This window comes from Portunus trituberculatus, unplaced genomic scaffold, assembly GCF_017591435.1.
Source record: "Portunus trituberculatus isolate SZX2019 unplaced genomic scaffold, ASM1759143v1 PGA_scaffold_371__1_contigs__length_42619, whole genome shotgun sequence".
Taxonomy (NCBI): domain Eukaryota; kingdom Metazoa; phylum Arthropoda; class Malacostraca; order Decapoda; family Portunidae; genus Portunus; species Portunus trituberculatus.
This window is the reverse complement of record NW_025541539.1, coordinates 30,165-40,519: the sequence shown is the minus strand read 5'-3', so window position 1 is coordinate 40,519 and position 10,355 is coordinate 30,165. Positions and strand designations below refer to the sequence as shown.

At 39.1% G+C, this 10,355-nt stretch overlaps 1 long non-coding RNA gene across 2 annotated transcripts; it reads right to left on the bottom strand.

Moving 5' to 3' along the window:
* Positions 1-1,882: 1,882 nt before the first annotated feature.
* LOC123500507 lies at positions 1,883-3,539 on the bottom strand. Of its 2 annotated transcripts, none has more exons than XR_006673353.1 (3): positions 3,317-3,539; positions 2,869-2,965; positions 1,883-1,939 (listed from the first exon to the last, which is right to left on the bottom strand). It is a non-coding gene; the product is annotated as an uncharacterized LOC123500507 (long non-coding RNA). The 2 variants fall into 2 exon arrangements; XR_006673354.1 differs by lacking the exon at positions 1,883-1,939 and adding an exon at positions 2,295-2,334.
* Positions 3,540-10,355: the final 6,816 nt, after the last annotated feature.

Sequence of the window (10,355 nt, the reverse complement as noted above, 5' to 3'; positions counted from 1 at the left end):
ATTATTATTATTATTATTATTATTATTATTATTATTATTATTATTATTATTATTATTATTATTTATTATTATTATATTATTATTATTATTATTATTATTATTATTATTATTATTATTATTATTATTATTATATATTATTATTATTATTATTATTATTATTATTATTATTATTATTATTATTATTATTATTATTATTGCCATTGTTGTTTTTGTTATTATCATTATCATTATTACTACTAGTAATATTTTCATCATCTTTACAGTTACCGTTGTTGATGTTGTTCTCGTTATAGATGTTGTTGATGTTGATATTGTTGTTGTTGTGTTGTGTTGTGTTGTGTTGACAGCGGTGGCGGTGGTGGTAGTGGTTTTCCTTTACATTCCCGAAAATGAAATGAGAGCAAGATTAATTGAAAATGTGTGTGTAAACAAGATGATGAAACAAGAAATGAATAACAGATAATAATGAATCCTGGTTCTCCCTTCCTCCTCGGTGACCAATATCAGTTCACCTCCAGTCTTGAAAACCTACAGGTCTTCAAGAGTGATTCTCGAGTTAATCATGTAGAAATCTTGTCACTCTGCCTCTAGAACTCACTGGTTCCCTTCCAATGCCAGACCTATCCACTGCTCTCGCATTATTTAACCACCCAAGCCATTCTTAGCATTCTTCTGGTATCGTCACTGTCTAGTCCTTACCGTGATCACCAGTGCCAGGCCTCTCCATTGCTCTCTCAGTAGTTAACCTCGCCACTCAAACCATTCTTAGCATTCTTCTGGTATCGTCACTGTCTAGTCCTTACCGTGATCACCAGTGCCAGGCCTCTCCATTGCTCTCTCAGTAGTTAACCTCGCCTCCTGGTAAACCACATCTCTGCTGCCTCAATACTCTCTCTCATCTTCCCACTGACCGTCCAAGTGTCTGACTTTTGACTCATTCTCACCACCGTAAGATATTCTTCGCTTGTATGTACACAAAAAACAACAGCAACAACGAGGGTGTGAGTTCAGCTTTGTGTTCTGTGTGCCACTGATATGAGAGTCCAGTACAAACAATATGAGACGAAGGGGAAAAAAGACTATCCCAGTATTAAGAGAATACAGGGTTATCCTGCTTTCCGAGTTCTGCGCCCCAGTGACGTCACGGGGATGCTGGATGGGTGGTGGCTGGGTGGTTGTTGGATCTGTGTTCAGGAAGGAAGGGGGTGATCATGTTTACCAGAAAAGAAAACGGGTGGATAGGAAGAGTAACTACGACAGACTCACATTACTCGCACGTACACACAGACTCTCTCTCTCTCTCTCTCTCTCTCTCTCTCTCTCTCTCTCTCTCTCTCTCTCTCTCTCTCTCTCTCTCTCTCATTATATATATATATATATATATATATATATATATATATATATATATATATATATATATATATATATATATATATATATATATATATATATATATATATATATATATCTCTATCTAATATATATCTATATATATATATATATATATATATATATATATATATATATATATATATATATATATATATATATATATATATATATATATATATATATATATATATATATATATATATATATATATATATATATATATATATATATATATATATATATATATATATATATATATATATATATATATATATATATACACAGGGTGGGGCGGATACTTCCCGATTTGAGAATGAAATAAAAACCTGTTCACACTTCACAATTCTTTATTCTTCTTTTATGCCTTTCACACAACATGGGAGATTTACTTTTACACTGTTTTAAAGACAATATCTTTTAAATGTCCACCTCCATTGTCAATACACTGATTCAGACGATTTCGGAAGCTTTGGTCTACTCTCTCCAGCATGTTGAGCGGTATATTGGCTATTTCAGTTCGGATGGCGTTCTGTAGGTCTTCCAGGGTCTGTGGACGGTCGTTATACACCAGGGATTTGAGATATCCCCACAGGAAATAATCACAGGGGGCTAAATCAGGTGAGCGCGCAGGCCAGTTTAAGTGTCAAGAGTAGGGATCATTGGCCCTTACTTTTTCCAAGAAAACGGTGGTGCCGTAACAGTGACTTCAGAACGCTATGTGACAATGCTCAGGGAGTTTTTTCTATGCCTGCTCTCATTAATATGGACCTGGATAATGGAAACGTGTGGTTCCAGCAAGATGGGGCCACAGCCCACATTGCACGCATTTCAATGGGATTCCTGAGAGAAGCTTTTCCCGACCGACTGATTTCCCTGAGAGGAGACTTAAAATTTTAGATGATTCTTCCATACTCCAGTGTCCAGCCACTTCTACTTCACCACCTACAAGCATACCATGTTATCTCTCTCTCTCTCTCTCTTCTCTCTCTCTCTCTCTCTCTCTCTCTCTCTCTCTCTCTCTCTCTCTCTCTCTCTCTCTCTGAAATAACACATTTCCCCTTGCCAAAAATCATGTGGTATTTTACCCCCAATGTTCCATCAAAGGAATTGCTGAGAGGGGAGGGGTTGAACCCCCACCCCCTAGATTCACCCCTGCTATCACTTCAAAAGTTGTTTTAATCAGTCTGATTTACATGATTTGGATAATAAGTTTTGGTTGGGTATATTAATTATAACCAAATACATACGATGTGATGTGAATATATATATATATATATATATATATATATATATATATATATATATATATATATATATATATATATATATATATATATATATATATATATATATATATATATATATATATATATATATATATATAAGAAAACAACCACTTGAGTGGAACTCTTATACTATGACTAATAAACTTAATGAGTACATTTGAGATATAAGGTAAAATTGTTTGAAACGTACCTTTCAAGGCATGGCACACGAGAGAAGGAAATTTTCTGATGTCTTATTTGTGATGACGGTACCTGCTCTTGATTTAACAATTCTCCATGCTCGAAACCTAAAATTGGTTTCAGGCATTTTAGTCTACCATACTTACAAATGTGATAAATAAAATTACACGTGAAAGTATAGCTACATATACGTATTACATAGGCAGAAAGAATGCAGATTGGTTTGCTACAGCTCGGGTGCTGAAGTAGGTATTATTGTGCACAAAAATTCAAACTAAATGACTGAGGTGATGCTGATATGCTCACGTAATGTTGTTAAGTGTCATTCATGACCACCAAACCCACACAAAACCCTATTGCATTGAGACTTCTTGTGGAGTGGAACTCTTAATACTGTGACTATGAACATAATGAGTGGGCTACATATAAGATATAAAGTAAGAGTGTTTGAAACATACCTTCAAAGTATGACACACGAGAGAAGGAAATCTTTTGATATCTGCGTGTTAACAGTCGTGCTTGTGATGACGGTACCTGTTTCGTACGCGTGAGAAACGACGCGATCTATAGAAAACTAGCAAGAGTGACTATTGTATTACCTGTCACGTATCCACAGAATTCCTCTCCAGTAGTCTACCACAGGAGATACGTCTACCCCAAAGTTGAGAACCCTTCATTTAGTTATAGATATACATTCCATAATCAGAGAGAGAGAGAGAGAGAGAGAGAGAGAGAGAGAGAGAGAGAGAGAGAGAGAGAGAGAGAGAGATTGTTAATAAAATATTATCATTAAGTTAACCATAAAATTCGTTTCTCTACACACGCATCACTTAAGCCCCGCCCCCACACTCCAAATCGTTTGGGAAAAAAAAATTTCGCTCCCCGGGCGCAGACTAATCACGGGCACACGGGGGCGGTGAGCGAGGGGCGGGAGGAGGGGGGTACGAGAGGACAGGGGTGTGTGGAGGCTGGGTGTGGGTGGGCGGGGACATCAAGGGTGACGTCACGCAGAGTATTCGTGACAAGGTTAGCGGTGAGGAAAAATGAACCAGAGAGAGAGAGAGAGAGAGAGAGAGAGAGAGAGATGTCAGTATTATTTGCTATTTATTTACTTTTTTCTCTTACTTATTTATATTTTTACTTTTTTTTATGTCTATTACTCTTGTTGTTAGTTCTTACCTCTTCTCCAAATTTGGATTGGATGTTCTCTTTGTTAATCTCATTCCTATTGCTTATATAGTTATGTGTCATTTTACTGTAATTCTCTCTCTCTCTCTCTCTCTCTCTCTCTCTCTCTCTCTCTCTCTCTCTCTCTCTCTCTCTCTCAATCCTACAGTACTCGTTAAAATATCCTCCTTGAGTCTTATTTGCTATCTACTTATTTTCTTCTATTATTTACATTATTTTGAGGCTTTCTTTTCTTCTTCTCTACCTTTTGGTCTCTTTTTATTATGCGTCTTCTCTTTTACTGTTTTAGAATCTTGTGTTAGTTCTCACTTGCTATTTATCTATTGTTACTATTATTTATGTTATTTTCACTTGACATGCCCACTTCTTTGTCTTTGTCTTTTTGTTTCCTCTTACTTCTTCTTCTCGTACTTACGGATATTCTCTTTCGTTATTGGCGTCTTCTCTTCCTTCTTATTTGTTATTCATTCATTTTTGCTACCTATTATTTTTTTTCAGGCATCTACTTTGTTTTCAGTTTTGTTGCCCTAATCAATGTTCTTTTTTTTTTTTTTTTTTTTTAACACTTCAGTACAGGACATGTTTCCATATTCATTCTGCTTACTATTTGGTGATTTTATACAGCTTCAGGAACTTCCGTGGGGATTAAAATAGTGAAGACTCTGGCCATTAATGTTGTGAGCTCCATAAATCTTTCCTAATGTCAATAAAATCGTCTAATCACACCCAAAACTCAAAATAAAAATGCGTCCCAGTACTAAAGGAGTTAATAATGTTTCTATCTTTATTGTTCTTTTTCTTACCCTTAGTCATAATTCTTCTATGCTATTTTCATTTTCACTTTTTTTATTCATATTTTTACTTTCGTTGTCTTTTTTCTCACCTTTAGCTATAATTCCTTTGTTTACGTTATTTTCATTTTTGGTTTTTTCTTACCCTTAGACATAATTCCTCTATGCTATTTTCACTTTTACTTTCTTATTCAGAGTTTTACTTCTCTTGTTACTCTTTCTTACCATAAGTCATAATTCCTTTGTTTATGTTATTTTTATGTATGTATGTGTGTATGTGTCCTTTTCTCATTGGCTCACTGGCTCGCCACTGTTCTTTATTGTTCACCTGTTATTGGTTCGATTTTCCAGTGATAGTGTGTGTGTGTGTGTGTGTGTGTGTGTGTGTGTGTGTGTGTGTGTGTGTGTGTGTGTGTGTGTGTGTGTGTGTGTGTGTGTTTTGAGTTAATTACTATCATGGTCACATTTTCTTTAGTTTTTAATATGGATCATAACCCAATTGTTCAAAATTATAGTGTAATATTCTATATTTTTGTGGTCTGTAAATATATCTATCTGTTTGATCTGCTGCTGCAGTCTCTGACGAGACAGCCAGACGTTACCCTACGGAACGAGCTCAGAGCTCATTATTTCCGATCTTCGGATAGGCCTGAGACCAGGCACACACCACACACCGGGACAACAAGGTCACAACTCCTCGATTTACATCCCGTACCTACTCACTGCTAGGTGAACAGGGGCTACACGTGAAAGGAGACACACCCAAATATCTCCACCCGGCCGGGGAATCAAACCCCGGTCCTCGGTCCTGTGTGTGTGTGTGTGTGTGTGTGTGTGTGTGTGTGTGTGTGTGTGTGTGTGTGTGTGTGTGTGTGTGTGTGTGTGTGTGTGTGTGTGTGTGTGTGTGTGTGTGTGTGTGTGTGTGTGTCAATAAGTGGGCCACGAGGACAGGTGAGGTGAAGACAGGTGTGGATAAGACAAGTAAGGTGTGGACAAGTATAGACAGATATAAACAGGACAGGTGTGTACAAGTGTGGTAAGGTGAAGACAGGTGTGGACAGGTGAGGACAGGTGTGGACGGGTATGGACAGGTGAGGGCAGGTATGGACAGGTGTGACCCCATATCGCATTACCTGTTGGGGAAAGGAAGCCGTGGAGGTTATATATTGATTGGTCATGGGCTTGTTCGGGTCTTCATTGTTTGGTGTTGTGGTAAAAATGATCGTAATAATGAGTAATGGTAGTAAGTGATGGAAAAATATTTGGTGCATTTATTTTCCTTGTTTTCTGTTTTCTTTTTGTGTGTGTATAATCATCGTAATGTTTTTTTTTTCTTTAGTAATTTAAGGTCTCTCTCTCTCTCTCTCTCTCTCTCTCTCTCTCTCTCTCTCTCTCTCTCTCTCTCTCTCTCTCTCTCTCTCTCTCAGTGAAAGTCAACATGGCTTCAGACCAAAACTCAGCACCACCACAGCCCTTACATTTATAGCAGACAAGATATATCAAAACATGGACAAAAAACGTATATCTCTTTTAACTCTTTGTGACTTGTCAAAAGCGTTTGACAGTGTCAGTCACGATATTCTTCTAGAAAAACTAAAAAAAGTCGCAATTGATACATTCTGGTTTAATGACTATTTGGGAGACAGGTCGCAGTCAGTACGTCTCAACCAAACCATCTCTTCAAAAGCTGCCATAAAATTCGGTGTTCCCCAGGGATCTATATTAGGACCAATACTCTTCAATATTTACGTGAATGACTTGTCTGATTACGTCACAAACTGTCACCTTGTCCAATACGCGGATGATACGCAGTTCATCCACACAGGTACTCCTTCTCAACTAAATCTTTTAATTTCCGAGGCCGAACGAACACTACACAGAGCCAGAGAGTATTTTCTTATGAACGGTCTCAAATTAAACACAAAGAAAACACAGTGTATTTTTATAGGAACACGACAACTCATTCCCATATACCAGAAGACACATCTGTAACATTCCATAACACCAAAATATACCCCTCCTCACAAGTTAAAACTCTTGGTATCCATATCGACAAATATATGACTTTCGACACACACATACACGAAATGTCTAGAAAAGTTATTGGAACCTTATTATATATTAATAGAATCAAACACTGTTTTGACAAACCAACTCGCATTATAGTTATTCAGTCGCTAGTCTTGAGTCTTATCAATTATTGCAACACTATATGGGGTACTACTAACAACACACTTATAAACAAAACACAAAAACTACAAAACTTTGCTGTCAGAGTTGCCGATGGAAAGGCTCGTAAATATGACCACGTCACACCTATCTTCCAAGAATTGAAGTGGCTGAATGTGAAAAACACCTCTTTCTTCAATACCGCAGTAATAGTGTACAAACAACTTTATAATCTCTACCCACAAAACATTGTCAACCTCCCGACAGTTAATGACGCAACAGGCAGCTCCACCAGGCAAAGGTATGATCTCCGTGTCCCGAGAGTGAACACCCAGTCTGGTGGTCGCGCCCTCCATGTGCGAGGCCCTTCCCTTTGGAATTGACTTCCTCAACAAATAAAGACAGCAACAACTCTTCAATCATTCAAGACCAAACTTAGGCAGTTCCTCCTAATAAATTAATTAACATTGTAGTATTAGAAAAATAATATAAACTTGTAATTTCTAGTATCTCTGTAACAAACTGTGTATGTGTGTGCGAAGGGGTTTGTTTATCTGATTGTATATATGTTTAATTCACTGTTTGATCTGCTGCAGTCACTGACGAGACAGCCAGACGTTACCCTACGGAACGACCTCAGAGCTCATTATTTGCGATCTTCGGATAGGCCTGAGACCAGGCACATACCACACACCGGGACAACAAGGTCACAACTCCTCGATTTACATCCCGTACCTACTCACTGCTAGGTGAACAGGGGCTACACGTGAAAGGAAACACACCCAAATATCTCCACCCGGCCGGGGAATCGAACCCCGGTCATCTGGCTTGTGAAACCAGCGCTCTAACCACTGAGCTACCGGGCCGTCTGTGGGCGTGTGTGTGTGTGTGTGTGTGTGTGTGTGTGTGTGTGTGTGTGTGTGTGTGTGTGTGTGTGTGTGTGTGTGTGTGTGTGTGTGTGTGTGTGTGTGTGCGCTATCACTATTGATAATTATAATCACCATTATTTTTATGCCCTATTATGTACATATATATGAAGAATAACCATTGTAAAATGGAAATAAACATGACTTTGACTTCTCTCTCTCTCTCTCTCTCTCTCTCTCTCTCTCTCTCTCTCTCTCTCTCTCTCTGGAACACAACAATAACACCTGGAGGTGGTGCTCCTGGAATTTCCCCAAAATACCTGTGGAATTACAGGTCCCAGGACGTTACTAGTGAAACATACAGGCGCGTAAGTGTGCATACATGGTGTATAGCTATACATGAAGACGGGTTTGAACTTAGACGTATCTTAAGGTTGAATATCTATAGCCTTTTCCTAAGACACCCCTTCGAACCGCAATACAAACTTAACTATCGATTCAGTTAAGCACTGCAAAGCACACTACTCTGTTGACCACCTGCCTACAAACGCAATACAAGTGACTAAAGACACAAACATGTCAGCAGACACCCATACATATCAAGAAACAAGGCAAATAATACAAATGAGGCATGAACAGCACAACCAACAATCATCGCCACAGTTTCCAACAAGAGAATATCTGGACAAGATTTTCAATAAGACTGATCTCCAGAAGCGATGCCGGGAATTAGGAATAACAAAAGTGTGGGTCAACAAGGATCAGCTCATAGAAATGATCATAAGTAAAACGCAGCCATCCATCAAAACCCTACACGACACAGCCCGTGATAGACGTGCAGCAGCCTCTCCACAATGACCCTATACCTGCGGCCGTAGCAACTGAGGCCACAATCACTCGGGAAACACAGCCGATGCCCGGTAATAAAGCACAACTTCCCCACAGCGAAAATGCGCAACCAACTGACACATCTCATGATGTTCTCCTGTCTCAAACACCCACACCAGACAATACGCAACAACCCTCTGCAGCAGACGACACACCGCAGCTCTCCATACACAACGCACAGTCATCCCCGCCTTGTAGCAGCCAAGACGAACGCAACGATTGGGGAAGGACTCAGCTACGCAATATGGCTAAAGATATAGAAACACTCATGTCTAAGCTTGTAACAAAGGACAAGGAAGTAGAGCTGTTCAATGCACAGGTAAAAACAGCTTACTCGTTAATTCAGCTCCTCCAACAGCGTATCAGTGATTTAGAACAAGAGAACATTAGAAACAACAGACGACAGGATACAACTTCACATGCTACAATACCCTCCAAGTGTCTTCTCTTGGGGGACACTAACACACCACGAGTTCTTCTCTCCGACCTGAACGACAATTGTGTTGTGAAGACTGTAACACGTGCAAATATAGACTTATTAAGAAGCTGCTTGAATGAAAAAATTACATACTCTTCCGTCCGAGTATGGATTTTATGATATCTTGGATAAGTTACCCCATGAAAACTTTTAGATTAATTAGGATGCTTAATCAGTGACTTCAAAGAGTTGCAGCAGAGCGGCTCCTGGATGTGGTGTTCTAGTCTCTTCATCGGTGTATCTCACACGCAACATGGTTGTGTCAGTGAGACTCCGCTGGACAGAGGAACACCGCGTCCAGCACTGATATCATCACACGACAATTCACCTGCGGGCCACCAATGTGCAAAGGCCCGCGTCACCGCCCCCTAGGGAGGGTGACGAATCTCTCTCAAATCAAAAAAAAAAAGTGACTTTAAAATTAAAAAAAATAGTGAAATAAAAGTTTTTGTGTGTCAAGTGGCGCCAGTTCCAGAGCCTCGAGAAATTCAGGCTAAAATTAAACATTACAATGAACAGCTACTTGAGTGGCGAGAAAAGAATGGAATAAGTATTGTAAAAACAGAAGCAGAGTTTACGCTCGGATCAGGAAATGTGGACGAATGGTATTTTGACATAGAGGAATGTCAACCGTGTATAATCAACACAATGGTTGTGATTAAGCTCCTGAGTGTAATTGAAAAACAGTGCTCAGAATTCCGTTTATGCAAAAACTGGGAAAATATTAAAAGAAATCCATATATATCCAAGAATTCGAGGAGCAGAGATGAGCCTGGCAGCTACAGACCTCAGCCTCAAGGTACTACTCCATCCATAAGCCGCGCCGCTGCATCCACACACAGACCTTCACTGCTGCCTTCTCCCACTCAGCAAGGCGCGTACCCCAGGTTGGTAGCCCCTTCTAATTCTCCCCAAGCCTCACACTCTAGTAAAGTAAGCCCTAGTTACCCTTCTCAAGCCTCATATTCCAGAGCATTCCTAATGTTACAGTACTTAGATGTGATACTGGACGAGGAGGAGGGGTATGTATATATGTAAGCAACCAGTTAAAGGCTAATGTAATAGATGTACCATTCCCTAAACAAGCTGGTGTTGAGGATATATGGGTGAGTGTACA